Genomic DNA, 24429 nt, shown 5'->3' on the forward strand with positions numbered 1-24429 from the left:
ACTGATTAACTGATTTGTAAGATTTATTTTAGACATGGAAGATTTATTTTGATTTGGAAGAAAAAAACAGATGGTTTTCTTCAAGCAAACAGAAATTGTGAAAGTAGGATGAATCCTGTGTTGATTGTAGGTTTCCTGTCAGTGTTGCCAGAGACTTCTTTGTGTTTGAAAAGTGTCAGGAAAAAACTGGGCAAAGTGTAACGTTTTTTTTATTTGTTCAACATCAGAAACTGGTGCAAAGGTGAAAAGAACCTTTTAAATGAAAATTTAATTAAATGAAACAATTAAACTTATGATGATTTGAGTTTTAAAAAGAAGGTGACCTTCCATGACCCAGAGTTTAACTCACAAGACCGGGGTACTTTCCAGAAAAGTGATCTCACCAAACCTGGATACTTCACAAAAAATGAAGACTTGCTAAATTTAGAAAAGACCACCCTTTGGGGTGGATGAATTGCCCTCTTTACAGTATTTATCAAAGCTGTTCCGGTGTTCTTGATGATTCTGTCGGCAACATAAAAACAGTTGCTTTGAGACTTTGATCCTTTTCTGGACACCTTTAAGGAGATCTTTTTGAATAACTATGCACAGCTAAAACACTTACACTCTTGTCTTGTGATCAAGGACTCTGATCGAAGTCTACACAACAGTTTCGACCTCGTGGTGTTGTCATTTTTGTATCTGGCGCCTACATTCGCTAAATCGTAACACCATTTACGCTCACATTGGTGTAAAAAAGACGTGTGGTTCAGTGCATTCATTCATACATTGCATCATGACGGGTTTCCACATTAGAAGACCAACAATCAGGTCCAAACTCCAGCACTGTCTCGTGCTGTATTTAACGAGTGTAAGACTCAGACATATCTTACATAAATGGGTTGACACAAGGTGGTTCCACAGTTTGGTGGATGTGGCCTAACTTGTTTTTGTCCTGGTGGTACACTGTAAAACTGTGGTTACTGTTTGTTTAAAATTAGTGACTTCCTCCTTGGTGGATGATGGAATACTCTCTTAAAGGTGTATGATGTCACATTTCAATATACACAATTGTGTTATGAATGTTCATACTAGATTCCTTAAGTTTAATATTTCTATGGGTGACTACATCTGTAACAATATTAAGTTTCTATTTCTCTGTAACTGGGTTTGCGCCACACTCTGGATTATCTGCATGATGCATGTTCCATTTGAACCACTTAGCTATATGGCCTGACACAACACCACTATATGATCCAGTAATCTTCTGATCATGCGATATGGGTGGACCGTCCCTCTGTCACTGTGAAACCAATAGGAACCGGCTACGAGACCCATTGTAATGGGGAGGAGACTAAAAATCCACTGTACTTGTGTTCGTGGCTCTTCTTGAGCCAGTACCTGCAAGAGCTATGTTCATTGAGAACCCAGATCTGTCTGACTTTACATGAGATTTTAATAAATTATTTTTCTGTACTTAAAATATTGCTTCCAGAGCCCTTCATTTGGGACAGTTTCATTAAAGAGCCAGGTCATTTACAGTAGATAATTATCACAGTGATATTCCACAAAGTTTGATCCATCTAGGCTTCTTGGTTGTTGAGATATACAAAAAGCATTGTGGCTTTGTGCAATATTTTTTGGGGGCTTTGATTAAATTACTCCAAAATCTAATCACCTCTAGATACGAGGGGTGACTGAGATGTTCTGAGCCTGACCCAGAAAAAGTAGGGCATGGTTCATCTTTACAATTCTGAGAAACCAATATTTCTTGAGAATGTTTGAAGTTTTGACTCACTGGGGGTGATTTTGACAAATGTTTATTTCTCAGAATGCAAAAGATGGAGAACCACGGCCGATCTTTTCTGAGTCAGGCTCAAAACCTGACACACACACACTAGTGGGAAAAAAATACTGTGCTTCCCTACTTCACCGACATGAAGGGAAACAAGAACATAATGAAATGAAGTCACTATAGTGCACATTTATTATGTGCAAAAAAAACAGGATATCTATCTCCCCGTTCTGCCTGGCATCCCTTCTTTGCTTCATGAATTCCTATTTGTGACCCCTGTGGTTCTAGTGCCCCCACAGGTCAGGAGGGGTATTGCAGCTTTTCTTACCCCATTCATATGGGAAAAATATACACAAAGGCACTAACATTATGGACCTGGTCAGTGTTTTTAGTCATGCAAAAATAAATAAATAAATAAATAAATAAATAAATAAAAATAAAAAATCTGCACTGAAGCGGGCTTGAAAAGGCCCGAAGTGAAGACTGATGTTTGCTTTCAGGGTGGAAATCCACTTGCATGCCTCCTTTTAGAGCCGATCTACTGTGTGGATAATTAACTGTGCTATCTGACCTGCCGCGGCTGGCAGGCGGCTGGCGAACGTGAACGGTGAATTAGTGAGGAGGCTCAGCGGATGTGAAAGGAAAATCCAAAGCAAAGAAATAAATCTGTGTGCTTTGTAATTAGACACAAAACCTCACCCCTCTTTCCCCTCAGCTCATCTGGTCTCTTCTAATTTTCTTGTTTCTCTCTTTCACCATTTCTCTCCTTCATCTTCATCACATCCTGTTTTTTTTTCTCCCTATTTCCTACCTCTATTCCTTCCTGTGCTTCTTCCTTTCCAGCCTGTTGCCTTGCCAGATTTTCATGAGATTATTCCAGCAGTTTGGTGGCCTTGATGAGTATCTGCACACCAAAGGCGGTCAGACCACCTTTATTAAAAAAAAAGCCTGAGGTTTTCAGTGAAGTAAATTTGTGTCCCAAATAGCTCCACTGCACTCATAAGACTTCAAGAGGCAGAAATAATGAGATAGCACTCTGACTGACATTTCCAGACCTCACTGCACCATCTGTGTGCATCACGTACATATGAGAAAGTCACCTGACCTACAGTGTTGACCATGAATGTGCCTCCCTTATGAACTTTTCCTGTTTTATCTTTTTAAAAAACATGCTCAAACAGATATAAATTCATTTTCTGCCGCTTTTCCAGATCCAAAACACGGTGGCAGTTCGGCCAAGTCCTCCAAGTCTTCCTGGGGGATCCCCAGGTGTTCCCAAACCAGCATGTCCTGGATCTTCCCCGCATCTCCTACAAGTTGGATGTGCCTCCCTAGGGAGATGACTAGGAGGCATCTTCACGAGATGACCGAACCACCTTGGCTGGATCCTTTCAATGAAAAGAAGCAGCGGCTCTACTTTGAGTCCCTCCAAAATAGTCCAGCTTCTGACCCTGTACCGGAGTTTAAGTCTGGATACCCGATGCAGGAATCTCATTTACATCGACTGTATTCGCTCCATTATTCTTTCGATCATTAGCCAAAGTTCATGACCATAGGTAAGGATAGGTGCGTAAATCGACTGGTCGACCGAGAGTCTCGCCCTCTGGATCAGCTCCTTTTTCATCATGGTTGGTCCAGTACAGTGTCTGTAACACATCAGACACCACCCCAATCCATCTATTGATCTCACACTCCAACTTACCCCCCCCCCCCCCCCCCCCCCACTCGTGAACAAGAACCTGAGATACAGTACTTAAACTCTACCACATGGGGCAATAACTCTCTCTGGCCCAGGTGTTCTCCAGTATGTCCTTGGTCTTACCCACATCTCCTACAAGTTGGATGTGCCTATCTAGGGAGATGATTAGGAGGCATCCTTATGAGATGCCTGAACCACCTCAGTTGGGTCCTTTCGATGAGAAGAAGCAGCAGCTCTACTCTGAGTCCCTCCCAAATAGTCCAGCTTCTGACCCTGTCCCAGAGTTTAAGTCCCAGTTGCCCGACGAAGGAATCTCATTGCCACCGCTTGAGTCCGCTCCATTATTCTTTCAATCCTTAGCCAAAGTTCATGATCATAGGTAATGATAGGTGTGCGTAAATCCACTGATCTACCGAGAGTCTTGCTCTCTGGATCTGCTCCTTCTTCATCATGGTGGTCCAGTATAGTGTGCGCAACACATCGGACACTGCCTCAGTCTGTCTATTTTTTTACCCAACGTTTTCCAGATTATGCTCTTTTTTGCTTTTGGTTGTTGTTTTGTTACTAGTTTGGGTGAGTTTGTGACTTACATTCAGGTGAAACTTATTCACTGAAAAATCAAGTGTTCATTTCTAATCATATTTATAGTAACTATTTATAAGCACAGAACAAAAGAAACTCAAAAGAAGAAACAGCATTAGTGAAAAATAATACAAAAAAAGGTGCGACTTATGCTTCAACTACTTCATAACTCCAAGCAGATGCAATTACTTCAACGCAGTTGTGAACCATTCTACGTTCTCCATTGGGGATGGTGGTTGTTGCATTGCAATTCACCTCTCAAACAGTAGGAGGCACAGTGTTTTTCATGAAACCTGGCCATGAAAGTTGGTGATTGTGGAATTCTGGAAGACTGGCCTACAATTATATGACGTCTTTGGTTGTGAAAGTTATTGATTGTGAAGGCTCTGCGTGGCTACGGAGTTGCGGATATGGAGTAGTGTAAATTGGGCTTTATACTCAAGTGCAACTTATATATGTTTTTCTCCTCATTTTTCTCTACAAGAGGCATTTTTTTTGACATGTGCGACATATGCTCCGCAAAATCCATTTGTTACATTTGTCCTGCAAAATTGCTCCTTAATTTGAATGTTAATGAATTCATAAATAAGCATGGTGGCCAAGCCATTAGTGCGCTTGTTCCAGAGTAGATCTATCCTGGTTGTAGACCACTCCTCCCTACTCTCTGTGTAATATTGCGTTGCATCAGGAAGGGCATCCGAGAATCCAGTACAATATTTTGTATGAATTGATTTAGACAAACTCGACCCTATGCGCGAGCGCTCCATTGCTTCAGGTTTGTTTGTTTGTTTATTTTTCTGTTTGTGCTCACGCTGTCCACAAGGTACTGCTGATATCGCCCCTTCGCACATGTGCTCTGACATTTCCTCACAGCTCAACGCCAGAAGCAAACCCACAAATGTGGACATGCACGCGCACACATGCACAAAGAGGAGGAGAGCCCAAAGGCGCTGTGAGCCAGAGGAAGAAATGTCACTGTGAACAGAAGTGTGTGGGAAAGAGATCATTTACCAGGTGGTGTCTCCAGAGAGCCCAGTCCATCAGCGGTGAACAGTAAACCCTCGACACGTGCACCTGAGTGCCACGGCGTGACAACAAAAGGGCTTTCTGAAGGCCGCTGCACAAAGTGTTTGGCTTATGTTACATATTCCAACCGCTTCATACTTGTTTACTGATTAACACGTAAAATAAGACAAATAAATGCACTTGTTTATGCCTACTTACAGTCTGCTGCCTCAAAATCATTTCGTAATTACAGTTATTAATACATCATCATACGATGTCTTTGAGGTTAGATGTCTGACACATGTTAGTGCCAGGAGATCAGAGATCTGTGCGGAGAAATGTGTTTTAATATCTCACTTGCTGAGATATAGTCATGAATGTATACTATTATAGTCAATGACCTCTGATTTGACCTTGAACTTAGACCTATGACTTTGACAAGGGATGACGACCCACTAAGATTATTGGCCAGGTTTGATTGAAATTTCTTTTTTGTGGCACGGTTGCTCTCCTTTGTTTCCAATGACTGACCTTTCATCCTGATCTACACCTTGGCCCTGACTGCTCACTTTAATTCTGATTGCTGCACTTTAATCCTAATTCTGATCTTTGTCTAATCTAATTCTAATCATTCCTTTTTGATCACGGTTCTGACTTTTTGTTCTACTTGCTCGCCTTCTTTTGGATTGCTGCCCTTTCATCCTGATCATGACCTTGACCCTGATTGCTCCACTTTGATTCAGATCACTGCACTTCGATCCTAATTCTGATCTTTGTCTAATCTAATTCTAATCATTCCTTTTTGATCACGCTTCTGACTTTTTGTCCTACTCGCTCGCCTTCTTTTGGATTGCTGGCCTTTCATCCTGATCATGACCTTGACCCTGATTGCTCCCCTTTGATTCAGATCACTGCACTTCGATCTTAATTCTGATCTTTGTTAGGGTGCATGATCAAAAAGGAGTGATGTCCTTTTTGATCATGCTTCTGACTTTTTGTCCTAATCGCTGATCATTCATACTTATTGCTCACCTTCTTTTGGATCGCTGGCCTTTCATCCTGATCATGACCTTGACCCTGGTTGGTCCCCTTTGATTCAGATCACTGCACTTTCATCCTGATATCTTTTAGTTATTGCTCATTTTTGATCCTGCTACTGACTTTTAATGTTGATTGCTGACAGTTCATCCTGATCATGACTTTGTTCTTGACTGATCATCTCAGTTTCAGATCTTTTGATCCTGAACACTGTTCTTCATTCCAGATCTCTGCTATTTGATCCTGATTGCTGAACTTTCATTGTGATTTCTATCCCCTTGATCCCGATCCACACCAAAATGTAATGATTACTTCCTTGGATCATGTCCCACCCCACACCCTGAGCCTTCACTGGAATAGGTGGGTTTTCAAATTGGATGGATGGATAAGCTTGTGTTTTTGTCTCATTTGAACCTGATTACTGGCTTTTATTATCATTTACTTGTGATGCTGATCTTGCTAATCTTGACCTTGATTCTGAATGATCACCTGCTTATGATCTTTTGCTCAAAAAGATGTATCTTCAGTACTGATTGCTGACGTCTCTTCCTGATTGCTAATCTTTCACCCTGATTGTGATCATGATCCTGAGTGTTCACCATAATTTCTAAGCTTTTGATTCTACACGCTGCTTTGCAGTCCCGATTGCTGGTCTCTGATCCTGAGTGCTGACCTTTCACTCTGATCATGACCTTGATCCTGACTGATCACCTCAGTGTTTGATCTTTTGATCCTGAACACTGACCTTCAGTCCCAATGGCTGCCCTCTCCTCTTGCTCACCGACCTCTCATCCTGATTGCTGACCTTTCACTCTGATCATGACCTTGATCCTGACTGATCACCTCAGTGTTTGATCTTTTGATCCTGAACACTGACCTTCAGTCCCAATGGCTGCCCTCTCCTCTTGCTCACCGACCTCTCATCCTGATTGCTGACCTTTCACCCTGATCATGACCTTGATCCTGACTGATCACCTCAGTGTTTGATCTTTTGATACCGAAAACTGGCCTTCAGTCCCAATGGCTGCCCTCTCCTCTTGCTTGCCGACCTCTCATCCTGATTGCTGACCTTTAACCCTGATCATGACCTTGATCCTGAATGATCACCTCAGTTTCTGATCTTTTGATCCCGAACACTAACCTTCAGTCCTAATCGCTGACCTTTCCTCTTGCTCACTGACCTCTCAACCTGACTGCTGATCTTTCATCCTCAATGTTCTTCTTTGAGTCACCCAAAATGTGACGATTACTTCATTGGCATGAGTCCAACCCCGTCCACAAAATTTCATTAAAATCGGTTCATTAGTTTTGTCAACATTGCAATTGACTTTTGTGTCATCTCAGCCCCTGAGTGCTCACTTTGGGGGGAAAACTGCGTTATCAGCAGCAGAGGGAACATTTCAGAAACAAGGCAGCAAGCGAAGATATGAATCAGTATTTTTCACTACAGTTGATCAAAATGATGACTGTTTTGGTCATCATTATGTGGCAATGATGAATTTGATGAACAACAAGCTGATACGCGGACAAAAAGAGAACAAACACACTCGTAGCGACACTCGAACAGTTTGCGGTGAAGTGATAATTATATGATTTAGTGACGGCTAATAAAGAGTTTGCAGAGCTGGTAAAGATCCGGACCCTTGACGTGCCACGTCTCTTTCCTGGATGTAGATGATTCTTGTCTATTTAGCTTTACTGACCTCGCCATCTGAACTAATCCACCTTAAATTATGCATAACCTTTCAGCTGGCACAGCACGGCGTGAATCTGTTTACTCCCTATTTGCCTCTGTACGAAGCTCGCTAAACAAATTCCAATTAAGCGAAGCAGCAGTACAGCGTGAATAATAATTCCACTCAGCCCAAAGAAGATAATCATCGGCGTTATGTTGAAGAACGGCTCGGTTTCTCGTTTCTGTTTTAAGTTTGCGTGTGTGATTATTGCTACGATTCGTCCAAAACAGGTGAATCTTGTTATGCGTAAGTCGCGGTGGCACATTTGAGATGCTTGTCATCCGCTTTGTTCGTTGTAAATTATGCTCGTTAAGCATGTCAGCTAATTGCCCAAAATGAGTTTTAGCAGAGCACGGTATTTATTATAGATGGGGTTCCACTTTAAAGTTCTATGCCTTTGGTTTATTGGCACAAGCTAAGAAGCTGTTGCCTATTCTGCTGGTACACTGCGCTAATGTAATAATTAGGGCAAGAAAAGTCATTGAATATTAAGTTTTTTGGATAAAAACCAACAATAATAATTATAAAACTTAGTGAGACATGTACAAAAACTTCAAATCGTATTAGAAACAATTGTAAGAATGGCTAAGAGTGCAAGTCCTAAAAGTGTGAGAGAATATTCTTTTGTTAGACTTTCATAGTCTGTCGTTAATCATTAATCATTTTGACTTTAGGCATTGTTAAATTTTACTTGCTTACGCATGATTTGAATATGTATAATTTAGTTCCCTGGTTCATAATAAACCACCACCCCCAACTATCCCCGTTGGGGTGCCAAAGATCACAGGAGGTGCACGTTGTCAAAATTATAAGTTATTATAAATTATTTTCAGCGTGACAATTTTTTTTCAAGTTCACACTTTAGAAAGTTGATAACATACAAGATGTTGGTGCAAAATTGTTCACATTTATGAAAAAAAGAGATGGTAAGTTTTAAAATAAACAGCTTGATTTTCAAACTGGAGTTTAAAAATGTAATTTATTCTGGCTTACGTGAAATAAATTAAAAAACAACTAAATAAAAAAATCTTCACAAAATTAAGTTAACAATTTTCATGGACATTGGAGTAGAATGGTGGTAAAATAAAGAAGTCAGAATAACTGAAATTAAATGCGTTGGCTACCTAATAACACCAACAGATTTTTATTGAGTTGGTTCAACTTAATTAACCTTGTAGAGGATAATGTAAGTCAAGTGTACTAAACTACTTAACTAAATGCTTTGCTAAACCTGAGTTAGTGTTTGGCTGTAAAAGTCTCATGGTGTGTATTAACTGATAGCTGAATTGTAATGACTTTTAAAAAAAATGCAAATTGTTACGTTTGAGCAGGACTTTTAGAGATGAATAGATAGAAATAGAGACTTTATCTGCCATTTGTACTTGCTCGCAAGGTTTGGGTACATTGGAATTCTTGTGGTTTTCAAAAGGGTGTGTTAAAAGAATTCATAATACACACTTACTGGATATTTAGAGCTAATTAAAAAGAAATTAAAAAATGAAAATAAAGTTAGGATGAATCAATGAGAAAGGGGCAGGGCTATAATTAAAGTTCCAATGTATAGGATTTTTGTGGTGTTTATTATCAAAAGTGCAGATGGAAAAGTGCTATATAAATGGCGTCCATTTACCATTTACTATATCTACATGGGAGTGGACCCCCTCATGGAGGCCGCCATGTTGCACTGCCATGTTTTTACAGTAGCCCAAAAGAGACATATTTACTGTGCCTTTCGGATTTTTCAGTATGGCTAGAAGACTGAAGAAAAAAATAAGAATGGTCCTTATGCACTTTTCTGGTTGAAAACTAATTTAAGGGCATTCAGTCTTATTGAAAAAGGGTTTTATAGTGGGTATTTAAGGGCGCTAAATATAGGTGTCAATCAAACTCAGTCAATATCACTTTTTGTTGTTTTTCTATTAAGTTTTTGTGTGCAACGTGTCTCTATCTCCCCAACGTACTATAGCCTGTGCTCATGGTAACAAGAGAACTCAGCCCGGGTTAAGAACTCCAGGTCCAGGTTAGGGTTGTTTTTGGGGTTGGGGTCGGTATTAGCCCAGGGGTCAGATCACACCCAGGGCCAAGTTTGCATTCGGCCGAGTTTTCTTGTATCCAAATTTATGGTATTTTAAGGAAGAAGAATGAATCCGGAACAAATAATATTTTGTGGTATCTCGACTTTCCACAAAACTGTTCATTTAAATGCCAATAACGGGCTGAATAAAAGTACTGCAGTGATAAACTGTGAATACACAGTGAAAATAGATGTATATGGAAAAACATTTCTGAATGAATCTTTAAGATGGCAAATGGTAAAATCTCAAATACTCAAAAGCAAAATAAATTGTCTTTCGTTTTCCATGAGTCACGTTAAAGAAAGCGGCTTTGTCTGTGGTCTCTTGCTGTTGTTTTTGTTCTCGAATTTACTTAATTGCGCTGCTGTGTGCAGTGTGATTTTCTTCACTGCTTTGCTGATGAGCTTTTTCATTATGTTAAAGGCACTTTTCTTTCTGGAATAACAAAGACTAATCAAGCGTTATTATACCGTGTCCTTTAAAACGGCACCTTCTTTGAAAAGGTATTCGCTCAAAACAGTGGTTGGCATGATTAAATTTCTTTGATAAAGACTGAAAAGAAAAAATGCTTATAGGTAATTAAAGATAAATGCTTTCATTTAAAATAAGTATAAAGTAAACAAGCAAGATTTCTGGCTCTCACAGACCTGCAACTTCTTTAAGAAGTTCTTCTGTCCTCCACCTGCATTCCAAGAACACCATACATACTGTGAAGCATGGAGGTGGAAACATCATGCTTTGGGGCTGTTTTTCTGCAAAGGGGACAGGACGACTGATCTGTGTTAAGGGAAGAATGAACGTGGCCATATATCATGGGATTTTAAGCCAAAACCTTCTTCCATCAGTGAGAGCATTGAAGATGCAACATGGCTGGGTCTTCCAGCAGACAATGATCCCAAACACACCACTCGGGCAACGAAGGAGTGGCTCCGTTAAAAGCATTTCAAGGTCCTGTAGTGACCAAGCCAGTCTCCAGACCTCAACCCCATAGAAAATTTGTGGAGGGAGTTGGAAGTCCGTGTTGCCCAGCGACAGACCCAAAACATCACTGCTCTAGAGGAGATCTGCATGGAGGAATGGGCCAAAATACCAGATACAGTGTGTGCAAACCTGGTGAAGACTTACACAAAACGTTTGCCCTCTGTCATTTCCAACAAAGATCATGTTACAAAGTATTGAGTTGAACTTTTGTTACTGACCAAATACTTATTTTCCACCATAATTTACAAATAAATTCTTTAAAAATCCTACAATGTTATTTCCTGGATTTTTTTTTTCTCATTTTGTCTCTCATAGTTGTAGTGTACCTATGATGAAAATTACAGACCTCTCTCATCTTTCTAAGTAGGAGAACGTGCACAATCAGGGACTAACTAAATACTTTTTTACCCCATTGTGTGTGTATATATATATATATATATATATATATATATATATATATATATATATATATATACACACAAACACATACACACACACACACAGACACAATTTTGTAGCTAATATTTAGCTAATATTATAATAATATTAGCTAAACAATTATTATTAATAATATTAGCTGATATAATATTGGGGAGGTAAAGATTTAGTGCTTAAGCACTGGTCTTCAGACCAGAGGGTCCTTGGCTCAAAACCCAGCCAGACTGGAAAATCACTAAGGGCCCTTGGGCAAGGTGCTTAATCCCCTAGTTGCTCCTGGTGTGTAGTGAGCGCCTTGTGTGGCAGCACCCTGACATCACTGTGGGAGTGTGTCTGTGTGGATGGGTGAATATGAGGCGTAATTGTAAAGTGCTTTGAATTTCTAATGCAAATGGAAAAGCGCTATATAAATACAGTCCATCTACTATAGTATAAAGTAACAGCAATTAGAGATGAAGCATGGTTATTTTTTTATTATTTTGTAATCAAGGCAGCAGAATTTTTAATAAAATTACTTGCCTATTGTTAAATTCACACACACACACACACACACACACACACACACACACACACACACACACACACACACACACACACAACTGATAGGTCTTCTCCTTAGGCGGCTATTCTCCATCACACTTAATGGACTGTTGGACTGTCATCTTCGCACTTCTCCATTTCACAAGATTCTGGTTCCTTGAAAGAGTTCTTTGGCACAGGAATGACCCATTTTTGATCATGCTAGATTACTGAAAAAACAGAATAATGAAAAAAGAAATGCACTTGACATTATGTTGTCATGCAAAATTGCTCATTTGGTACCAGTGTGGTGCATAAACAGTAAACTAGCTTAGTGTGACATCACTTTCCTTTGCCACACTCTTATTCCTCCATCACACATAACCAGAATCACGCACAGTGGCGTTGGACTTATGAATCGGTGCACATCCGAAAAGTGTCGGGTCCAAAACGTTCTGGCAGCCATATGCGGAAGTCGACATAGTTGGTCAAATCGGCCGGTGCTCCCGCATGTGATACACATGTTCAAAACTCTCCGGGTGCCATCGAGATGGGACACCTATCCGACGGCGGTCCATGTGTTATCTGACGACCATATGACCGCAATTTATATCTTCCGATGGCATCAGAACAGCATTTGAAACAATCAATCAGTCACAGCAAAACTTGCCGAAATGCTGTGCCACATTTGTCCACCTCCACTGGACCCCAGACAGGGAGGGCGAAGGAAATGTTATGTCATAACATGTATGCGGCACTGTGTGAGAGTCAGAGGCTCAGTGCAGCGCCACAACATAGCTGAACGGGATGTCACCGCTGTAACGCACATATTGTTACATGTTCACCTCTTAAGTCTGTAGCAGGTGTGATGTGGAAATGTTTGCCAGCACATGACGACATAAATAAACATGTAACTCACCTCTGGTACCCCACGTTCCACAGTGCGGCACAGACGGCTGGTCAAGTCCCTTTCACTCAGCTGTGTGCTGGCAACATCGATCAGATGACAAATACATAATCCATCTCTGGTATGAATAAATCCCACGTGAAGCACCGTGCCACAACGATAATCCAACTACAGTTGTGTTACGATGCATATCAAGTAAAATGACAACAAAAAAAGTTTTAAAAAAGAGAAAAGAGAGTCCACTGGCTGCAGCCTGATTGTTGTGCACATGTGGGAAGTTGGGGCACTGCCAGCACAAATCAGCGGCAGTTACGGAGTCCAGCCAGACAAATAAAATCTAGCAATGCAAGTATATACTGATCAAACACCTAATGGGAGTTTTCACAGGACTGTACAACAGCAGGCGATCACTGACAGTGGTCAATGCCTCTTTTCCTCCCGACTGCATCGGATTATTGCAATATTTGCCCTGTCGGAATGGTTCCGCCATGACGGGGGCTTTAGCGATGCAAGCGTCCAGCTCCAAACTTCCGTATTATTGTGGTCATTAATGCAAGAACTCATCATAATTTTACAAAACACATTGGCATGATAGGTTAACCTCACACAGTGCACAAATAAAGGACTATCTCCGCTCAGTGTTGAAGACTTTGTTTTATGTACTTGCTGGGATTTTTGCATAGCTGGATTTATTCTTCGCTGTGTGGAAATGGTATTAAGCTATTGAATTTCCATGCATTTCAATGCAGAGGTATATTTTTCAGTTATGTGTGAAGAGATTTGAACCAGGGTTAGTAGAATGATTGAGCATCAGCCCAGGAGAATGTGACTTGAGTTTTACAAACATCAGTTACAAGTCTAAGTCAGAGGCCAAGGTCAAAAAATTGTCCCTTATATACTCTGTTTGGGATGTTTAGAATGACTGTTTCTAGGAATTGGTTAAGGATATATCTGTGATTATTATTCAACATTAAAAAGCCAGTAGTATGAATTAAACATGATTGAAGGTCTGTGTGTTTGCGAGTTTTAAATATCAAGGTCACATAGGATGGAATATTTTGGTATCACAGCATCTCAAAGAATTAATTTGCACGAATCCATACCAAACATGTAAGCCGCAGGTGGTGTTTATTTATGAGTTTTTATTCTGTAACATACACAAATAAACAGTTCTATATCTCCTGATAGCTATGGGTCAGAGAATCGTTGTCATGGTTAGAAACTGAGGTTGAAAATGCAGTTTTGAATGGCAAATGTCAATTTTAGAATGTTATTGTTGGGCAAGGGGGGCTACTACCCAATATTCCCCCTCTAGAGCCGCCTCTGTTTAAAAGGCAATTTGATGCATTCGTAGTTCCAAACTTGCGCCAACACAGACTATGTATCAACCCCAGTATATCTGCAGGAAATACCAGGTGTCCTTTAGCTGGCCGCACGCGTGCATTTCAAAGGATAAATGGTCCAAATATGGCCGTCCTGGTCCTTTCACTTTCTAAGGCCCCTCTACATTAAGTGTGAGCGATAGCAGGGTCCCAGCTGTGCTTCCTGCCACCACCGCGGCTCCAACAAGAGAGAGTGAGAGAGAGCTTGAACTGATTCCAAACCAACCTCCACCCCAGCGGTCTTGACCCAGTTAAGACAGTTCTGTGACTGATAACCAATGCAGAGGCAGTCAGACAACCATTATTGAGACAATAAATGAGCCGGGACTCTAGTTGCCCAGCAAGGAACATTAGTTATGTATTTAGAGTACTGCTTGGCTGAGCTCTATCCATCCTCTCTATCCGCCGAACTCCTCTATTCTTTCCACCGAGGCCAGAGTCTGTCGTTTCCTCTGAACCTGGCACAGCAGCTGCGGCGGGAAGCATTAACCGGCTCCTCACTCCTCCGCGAGTTCACCGCCTTTTACACTCTCAAACTCATCCCACGCCAGAAAAGTGCTGAGTTACAGATCAAAATCTGGCCAGTCTGCCTCGACAATAGATTTGATGTTTTTTTTTTCCCTCTCTCTCTATATATTAAACTGCCAAGTTTAGATTAGTGCCAGAACTTTCCCCGCTCCCACTGTGATGCGTTCTACCTCGTGCGGTCGCCGTCTCTGTCTTTGTGCTGCAGGCGAGACATGATCCAGAGGATGGCTAATGACTGGAGTCTCGCTGGGTTTGCTTTTCAGCACAAGCAGCAGGGGATCATCATCACTGTGACTTTAGTCCATGTATATTTTGGTATTTGGATCATTCTTTCACAAACAGGCACTTAAAAATGAACTATCCGAAAAGAAGGGAAAGTATTACCGCGTGGTGCCATATGCACGTGGGGTGCACATTTTCTCATGACCTGGTGAAGTGATATCTTCCGCAAAGCCCACTGATGATAATGAACAGTGTTTTGCAGACATGGAAGAATAGACTGATGATTATGAGGCTTGTGCATTATTTCACATTCACAGGCATCACGCAATAATGCACAATAAGTGTCGTAATTAGATGTGCTTGGCATAATAATGTTGTCTCGTAATTATGCATCACCATGAATTAAGGTTACAAACTGTTCCCGCCATACGTGTGTTGTGTGTGTTGGTTTGTTGGCACTCTTGTTTGTGTGTCCTGTACTTAGTGCAGTGGCTGTGGGTTGTGGTGTTTTTAACTTGACATTTCTAGAGATCAGGAAGGATCAATAGCAAAGGTCAGGAAAACATAACCTCCAGCCTGCTGTGACGCTCGACAAAGGAAATCTGGCTGTGGGTGACTGGCCGATCAATTGAAATGGACACTTCTCCATAATTCTTAAAGTACAAAACTGTGCTCCCAGGTGCACCATTAAAGTTTACAAAAGTTTAGTGGAGTTTTTTTTTTTTTTTTTTTTTTTTTTACATCTGTGTCTTTGACATCTAGTGGTAACAAATTCTAGAATTTAGAATTTTTTTGCTAGCAAGATTTGTTTGTAAGATTTTCAGTATTTATTAATCTAAATCAAAATCAAACTGAATGTAGATGTAAAATGGCCTGTTCTGGCCACCAGAAGGTTCAGTCATTGGTACACTTTTATATATATAAAGCAATAGTCAGATTGTTGCCTTCATACATTTGTACTTTAATTGTAAAGAGAAGTGCTGCTCACAAGATGCTGGTACTGAAGTGGGTAAGAGGGTTTTGTCCACTCCACACCTTTTTCTTGGAATAAGTTGCAAGAGGAGTCGAAATTAACAGTGTTAATTTCATTGTGCGCTTTTAAATCCAAATTGAGAACGCTTGATGCCAACTCCATAACATGCACTTGTTGTTTTATCATCTGCTTGTCATTTAAATTATCATCTCTTTCTTTGCCTTTTGTTTGTGTAAATGTGTAACTGTGCTTTATATTTGATGCTGTCTATCCTGCAAAGGAGGTTCTAAATCTTATTGTGATTTTTTTTTTTCCTGGTTAAATGAAGGTTAAAAAATGGATATATACCTGTTCTTCTTCCTAATCTGAGCACTTTTAGGACCACAGTAAGGTTTTCTGACTTAGCATTTTGAAAACTGTTTTGGGGGGGTAACAGTTGGGCAGCTTGTCATCTGTATTTCTTGGCTGCTTGAGAGTTGTTTGCTGATTCTTCTGCATTTATCACCATGAGTGTCACATGATAACTTCATCTCAGTTGCTGGCTAATTTACTTAGCTTTTGGAGGCACACAGTGCATTCATTGTGTCTCTCCACAGCCCCATGGCACCATAAGATAGAGCAACATGTCTCTTTAGTCCTAAGAGGAATGCTTGTTTCACAAGTATTTGGTGACACCTATTATTATGGAGATATCAACATGAAAAGTCATGAATATAAGATGCATTTACAAGAAACAACATGTGAAAAGTGGCTTCTTTTGGCTGTTCCCATTCGCATGGAGTCGCTACAGGATCTTCGGTGTGGATCTGTATCTTGATTTGTCACTAGTTTTATACTGGTTGTCCTTCCTGATGCAACTCCTGGTGTACAGGGGCTTGAACCAGGACCTTCTTGCTGGGAAGGTCTGCTCATCATTGTGCCATTTTGCTACCCTGGAAACTTCAAAATCATTTTTTGCAGAATATTAAATGGATAAGGGTAAATATTACACAGATTCCAGAGTGTTTTGGCCATTTCTTCGCCACTTCCTCTACCCATGTATTTTCTCAGGAAAGGCACAGCTCCAATCAGAAAAAGCTGGTTGTGAGTGCGTAACATAACTGCACGGTTGCACCTCTGTAGTGGGTGTCCTGTGAAAGCTAAAGCTTTACGTTTTGTGGCAAGCACCAATGGTAAACCTCAGAGACCCAACCATTATGAGGTCCATCATGCGCGCTGAGGGGGCATTGTGCACCCCAGATTGTAAACAACAAATCGAAAGCTCATTTGTCATTTGGTTTAGAAGGAAACATGTTTTTGGGTAGAGAGATCCACTTTTCCAACCCAAATGAACCAATCAATCTCTGCTCGGTCTCCTGAGGCCTCCGCGCCAGCGAGCGTTAGAGGAGAACTGTCCTCTCTCCCTTCCTCACTCATTTCTTTCCAACATCTTATCTCCTTTCTTTGCTCACCTCTTTTCCGCTCTTACTAATACTCTCATCTCATCCTTCATTGGGTCTTTGTGTCTTTTTCTACAATGCCACCCATATCGCATTCCAGTGATGCATTTGTAATCTGGAAAAGAGAGAGATGAGGATGAGGAGGAGGAGTGGAGAAGAGAATGAATTCTACTGTTCCGCACTGATGGTATTTTGTGTTTAAGTGGGGGGCAGAATGTTCCTGCCAGAGCGCCGCTGATGCTGAACGGGACTGGCAGGTGGATTATACCTTGTGCCGCTTTGTCCCTGGACAAATTAAAGGCAACCCAACAACTAGGCACCATGGGAGAATGTAGGTACAAGTAGGTTTTGTCTTTTTCTCCTACTCTCTTTCTTTAACTCCTTCTCGTGGTGGAACATCTACGCACGCCCTGCGGTGATTTCGTATCATTTCGTGCTAAAACATATTTTTCAGGCACAAACTCATTAACGTGCTTAGTTTTATAAAATGATGCTCGACTGTGCTGCGAGCGTCCGCTTCACGATCAACATGAGAGCCTGTGGGGGTCAGCGTCGGATAGCACTAAACATGATGATTACAAGAAAAGCTCAGTTGTCCTTTGTGTTGAAGACAAAGACTTTATATTCAGGCTAATGCAGCATAATCAAACAACAAAAATCACGATCCATTATAAGTGGAATGTTTTTGAGGACCAGATAAATCAGGAACTAGAAGACTAATATGACACAATGTCTTAAAACCTTGCAGCAAATTTAAAAAGTTTTCCTTTCGTAATCCATTTTTAATGTGACCCATGTTATGAAAAATGCATTTTTTGAAGGCTGTAGTAGTCCTCAGTTTAAAGATTTTTAATGTATTGTTATGTAGATGTTCATATACTCTACGTAAGTATGTATAACTGAGTTAAAAACAAGTCATACAAGTAGGGACAGGCAATGTCATGATTGGTCATGACCAATGATGGGCACAGTTAACTGAAAATTTAGCTTCAATAACCATTAAAAGTTAACTTTTATAAGGCTAAACCAATAAACCGCTAAAAACTTTTGCGAAACTTACCACTAACAGCTAACTCTTAGTATTGACTTGGTCACTGTCAGCTACTGATAAACCAGTTCTGAGTGTAAGCACCGCAGGGGCTGCTGGGTAAATTCAAAGGCGATCACAAACAAAACGAACGCATGAAAAATAAATAAATAAAACCCCAATCACTGTCATCAGTTTTATCAAAAGCAGTAAATCGCAGTATTAGAAGTCACAGTTTATCGCTATATTATATATTTATAAACCATTAACGGAGCTACAGTTCACCCGTATTGCATTCACAAACACAAAACAAATGCACGAAAAATAAATAAATAAAAATACTGACTTTCGAGCTGCTTACATACCATTTTTGTCCACAGTGTAACTTCTTGTCTTCTTATCAGCGCTTGTGTGCTTTGACCTGTGAACCGGAAGTGTTAGCTAGCTTTCTATGTACATAAACATGAACTAACATATGATTTTAGGGTTTCTAAATGTTTTTGACTGTTAAATTTACCCACTTTATCAGGAGAAAAAAAATGTTAGCGGACTGAAAGTTAGCAGAACAAAATTTAGCGAAAGCTAATTGGCCCGCTGATGGTTTCCAAAGTTAGCTGAAAAGCTAATCTGCTAACGAAAATGAGTTAGCTTTGCTAATTAGTGGTTAGTGGATTAGCGGAATTTTGCCCACCACTGGTCATGATGAGACTAAAAATGTAATTTGTAATGTTGTGATTATAGAATATGTCATTAAATAGACAATGCATGTAAACTGTTTACCTCAAAAGTGGAGCAAGAGGCGCATACCCAATGGTCAGTCGATCTTTCACAATTTAATTCACTTTTAAATCAATGCATAACAAAACTTTTGAATTGTATGTTGATTAAAAATGTGATATTGCATAAAATTCTATGTAAATATATGGCAATATTTTATAAAAATGTGGGGCTGAGTTCAGGTTTCCTACTACACGTACATACTGTACAATGGCACAAATGCTGTCTGGTCCTGCACAGTAGAAATATAACAATGCTAAATTACCCTCGGCCAAATGAGCATAAAAATAAGAAACAGAATGTGACCTTTTGATTTCTTTAAAATAGGTCCAGGTTCACCATCTTTGAATTTGTCCAAGGTCTGTGTCCCACGAATGGTCCCTATGAATTTGAAGACTCTGGCAGTAATAAGAATGAACTAATGCTGAGCACAGACAGACAGATGGATGGATGGACGCAAGGTCTTCGAAATACCCGATGGCCATATTTTGACCTCAGGTAAAAACTGAATATGATGCAGTCAGTGCTGAACTGATCCTTTCAGGTCAACCTTGAAAAACCCTTGAAATTCCAGCAATTCCAAGAGAGCAGAAAACTGAATTTGACTTTTCACCCATGGGACTGTCCAAAGCCATGGGTCAATCATAACACACCCACCAATCCACCGTCACATCTCCAAGGGCATAGCTGGGTCCCAATGAACATTTATCTTGTCGTTGACATGGACCTTTCAAGGCAACCTCTGCAAAAAAATCTGTCTAAGCCCATTATTGTTCACCCAGCACAAAGCTAAGCAGAATTGTCATTGGTCGATTGAAAGGTATCATTCTGAGTGGGTATTATGTTTTGCACATGTTCCACATGCATACCAAATGAACATGCTAATCCAGTGCTTGGTTTTGCACCAGTATTTCCCACCACATACATAACAAAGTGCACTTAGACGTGTCTGACTTGGACTTGCACCATCTGTGCAGCTCATTTTAGCACCTACCGTCAAAATATGGCTCTAAATGTCACATTGCTGGAACCATTTGTTTTCTAAACCCGCTTATAAGGGTCACGGGGGACCTGGAGTCTATCTCAATGCTGACCGGGCAAGAGGTGGGGTACATCCTGGAAAGGCTGCCAGTCCATCTGCAATGGCTCTTCACCCCCCCCCAAAAGGGGAGCATCCCAACTTTTTAGAACCAAAGACATTGCTACTAAATGCCATCACCAGATGCAAATACAGTGTAGCACATAGGTCACCCATTTGTTAGTATACAACAAAATGACAATAAAAGTCAATCCATCAACCCCAGTACACATGCAAGCGAACTAGTGCAAACTAATGCCACTCTATATCAGTGAACTCTTGCGCCCTTATGTAACAAGCAGGTCTCTGAGGTTCTCTGACCAAAACCTGTTGGTTGTTCTCAGGTGAAGGCTGAAAACCAAAGGAGACTGTGCATTTGAGGTTGTGGCTCCCAAACTGTGGAACGCGCAGCCACTGCATCTACATTCTGTAGACTCTGGTGGAGCTTTAAAAGAGAAGCTCAAGACCCACTTTTACGGGATTGCTTTGAACTAGTTTTATGTTACTGTTTTTAACTTTTTTTAATGTAACGCACTTTCGATTTTATCTTCAAAGGTGCTACACAAATAAACATTACTTACTTACGTCCTAGTGTTGATCAGATATAAACATATTCTGCCCTGCTCTTCTTCGTGTTCTATTTTTCACCCACAAACACACAGCACAAGGTCTTCTTTTTCTCTCTCCATAGGTACCCGCCACTGTGACGCCGGCCTCTGGTGGCGTGCTCCCAGCGGGCTTCCTGTAACTCTCCTTGTTGACTTTGGTCGGTCTCGGGAGATGATCACGTTCCCCACAGGAATCCCGCGTTTTACGCACGTACACAGATATTGACACACCAAATGAAAGTATAAATGTGAATAAATCCACTTAAATTCCGAAACATACGACCAGAAGGTAAACTCACATAATACAGCTAGACAAAAAATCCCAGCATGCCTTGCAACACTTCAGAGTCCAGATGGAGAATTAATCAATTTGTTTAAATTTATTAGGATAAGTCATCATTATGCTTATCTAAATTAATTTAATATTGACGACTGTTACCACATTGTGTGATAATCAGGTTGCTATTGAGTAACCTTACAAGCAAACCATCAAGCCCACAACAAGGAGCCACCGAACTCATTACCTCCTCTATGGAGCTAAAAAGAGAGACAGAAAACACAGGTCACATTTCTAATAATTTGCATATTTCAGTCACTGTGCAAATTAGGAGGTTATTAATATTCAACAGGCTAATTAGTGCAAATGAAGAGAGAACGAGGCTGCTGATTTACAGCTCTATCGCACAGCATTGGAGTCCGTATAATGAAATAAGGCTTGTTTTGTGATATTTATCTGTTTGTTAAATTGATCTATTAAATGTTGACAGTTGTAAAAATCCCCCCCGCACCCCGCCCTGATTAAAACAAAAGAATAAGTGAGCATGTGTGGAAATGAATGTAATAATACCTCCGCCAAGGTTCCACAGTCCCCTTAAAATTAAAACTCAAATTAAGTCCGAACCCGTAGTCCACTTTAGTCGACAACCCCTTACGTTTTGTCCACCAGATCCAACTTTTCATAATATTCATATCATTATCTGGATCGGAACCAAAAAACCCACATGGACTGATAATCATGGGATCCTGAACACAACTTTGATCCTGTTCATGATTTTGAATGAGATCCTTTAACTTTCTTTGTTCGTGTTCACTCATCATTGAACATGGCCTTTGATTCTGGTCGCTCACATTCGATCAGGAACCTGACCTTTGATCTTCAGTGCTGAACTTGGATCTTTCACTCATTCATTTGTGCTGCTTATCCAGGTGCAGGTCTAGACCTTGATTGATGAAATTTTTTCCCGATCACAGACCTTTGATCTTGATTGCTGAACTTTGATCTACACAATATATATATATATATATATATATATATATATATATATATATATATATATATATATATATATATATATATCTTAGTGGTCCTTTCTTTGCTACTTTTGGGATGTGAGGATCGGCAAGTTTTTTCTGGGTTGTTGCCAAACCAGGTGGTGGATGCAGAAATATGCGGCACAAGCGCGTGTTCCTCAGGCCATCAGACTGTACAACGCCTGACTCGGGGGGAGGAGGAGTAACAGGAAGACAGGAGACGGGAATGAGAGGAACAGTATTAACCAGTAAACCAGTATTTTGTTGCACTGTGTGCTTCTTACCCTCTGTGCTGCTGTACAATTCTGCTGGAACCTCAATTTTCCCGAGGGATTAAATCATAAAATAATAAAGTTCAATCTAATCTAATCTAATGATCCTAGACCTGATGTGAACTGATTACGTTATTTTCCAGAGTATACTCGTAAGTTGCAACTTTTTCTGTATTATCAGCTCTTTAATTTACGATTTTAGTGCCCTGTTGTTGTGTTCTTTTTATTTTTATCATTTGTTGTCTTATTGGAATTTAGTTTCATGCTATGATTCCTGAAAGCAAAATCTAAATAGTTATTATAATGGTGATTATTCATAATAAAACTGCTTTTTTTTGGTAAATAAGTCAAGAAATAAATGTGGTAGTTTTTGCGTAACCGTGCTACCACACAAATAGACACAGGCCATCATATAAGCTTATTGGCAGAGGAAATTAATGTGTGTAAATATAATCAATTCTATATCTATTTACTGCGTATTAAAGGTTAACGTTTAAGATTAAACATGTAGAGTGTCGGGGTAAGAGGATATTGACTGAAAGTGGTCTTTGGTGGGTCCTCCTGAGGACATTGGCACAGTTTTATGTGGATAATGTCACTTACAGCAGTGGAATTGGAGGCTATTTGGGCCGGATAAGAGGACATGCAGGAGTTATTGATCCATTTTATAATTGCACACACAGCTAAATAATTACTTTGTGCACGGGTCGTTGGAGCTGCTGAGGTTGAAAGCCGATTTGCGGAGCGTGATTCAGTTCCTCCCCATTTACAGACTGAAGGTCCACTGAGATGTGCTCCTTTTTTTTCCGTAACAGTGCTGCTCTTCTTTCACTTTCAAGAAAAGGAGAACACACCTTTTGATGGTCAGAAATTTAATCTTAATCTCCATTTGGTCTACTAATGTCAGGCACAGTCATAAATTGGGAATTTTATTTTATGCATTGACTTGCGGTGTAAAATGTCGACAGTGCGGTTTGACATGAATGAATCAATTCCGCTACATTTTGTATGCGTTATTTTGCGTTGTTGAACACCAGGTCGAATTATGGGATTTCTATCTTTGTAGAATTTGCTACTTTGATTTATGGTTCTCTGAAATGTAGAGCGCTGCTTCATTTAAAGACATTCTGACAGTTAGTTCCCTTCACCTACATGCTAAACAGTCCATGACTGGATTTCTAGATGAAATAAAAAACTGCAGAATTACATTAATCACATTAAAAACGAACAGAATTCAACCCATGATGATCCCTGTATCGTATTGGGGACCATCAGAGATTGTATTGATTTGGTGCACTTTTTATGTTGGATGCTCTTCTTGATGGAACTGCAAGAAGGAGGAACCTAAAAAAAAAAATGATATTGGAGTTCCATATCAGATTGGACGAGATGGAGATGGATGATCTTCTGTGGTGATCCGGAACGAACAGTAGCAGATGAAATTGTTGATCACATTACTGGCAAAAATGCCAGATATGATCCTTATCCCCCCAATACACAACACAGAGCTAATGTTATTTCTCACTGGATGTAAGGCCAGAAGGGGGATACCGAATTGAACTCCATCCACACACGCCTCTGTGATTCCATGCATGCGTCCGTGCATCAGTCGCACTTTCTTGTACCCATGAACTGAATACCTAAAATAAGTGTATCTTGGACCAGGTTGAATTTGAGCAGTACTGAGGTAAATTAAGACCCTCCAAGTGCCCCAACAATTTACTAAACAGAGTATGGATTTCTTAACTTCATAGACTATCCACACTTGGTGTTTAAAAAAAAATGCAGAAAGAACAGTTCTAACAATGCTTTGGCTAATTTCGGGCTGTTGCTTCTCAGTATTATATAAAATTTGAAATTATTTAGTTCCATTGGCCTGGTGAGTACTAGAGATTGTGAAATCTGCACTTTGCAAAAGCTCAATTTGCTACCCAACACATTTGAACAGCCCTGGCCTTTAAAGTGTTACATCCACGGTTAGTGCTCATACAAAGTGTTGTTTCCCTTGGGACCAAACCTCTGGCCTTAGTTTAGACTCAGAGAGATTTGCGGGGAGCA

At 40.3% G+C, this 24429-nt stretch overlaps 1 protein-coding gene across 3 annotated transcripts in view; it reads right to left on the reverse strand.

Moving 5' to 3' along the window:
- LOC117503790 (chemokine-like protein TAFA-5) overlaps nt 1-24429 on the reverse strand; it is a 269799-nt gene that overhangs the window by 53883 nt on the left and 191487 nt on the right. The window lies entirely within an intron of this gene.

Source organism: Thalassophryne amazonica, chromosome 22 (assembly GCF_902500255.1).
Source record: "Thalassophryne amazonica chromosome 22, fThaAma1.1, whole genome shotgun sequence".
In the NCBI taxonomy this organism is placed as follows: Eukaryota; Metazoa; Chordata; class Actinopteri; order Batrachoidiformes; family Batrachoididae; genus Thalassophryne; species Thalassophryne amazonica.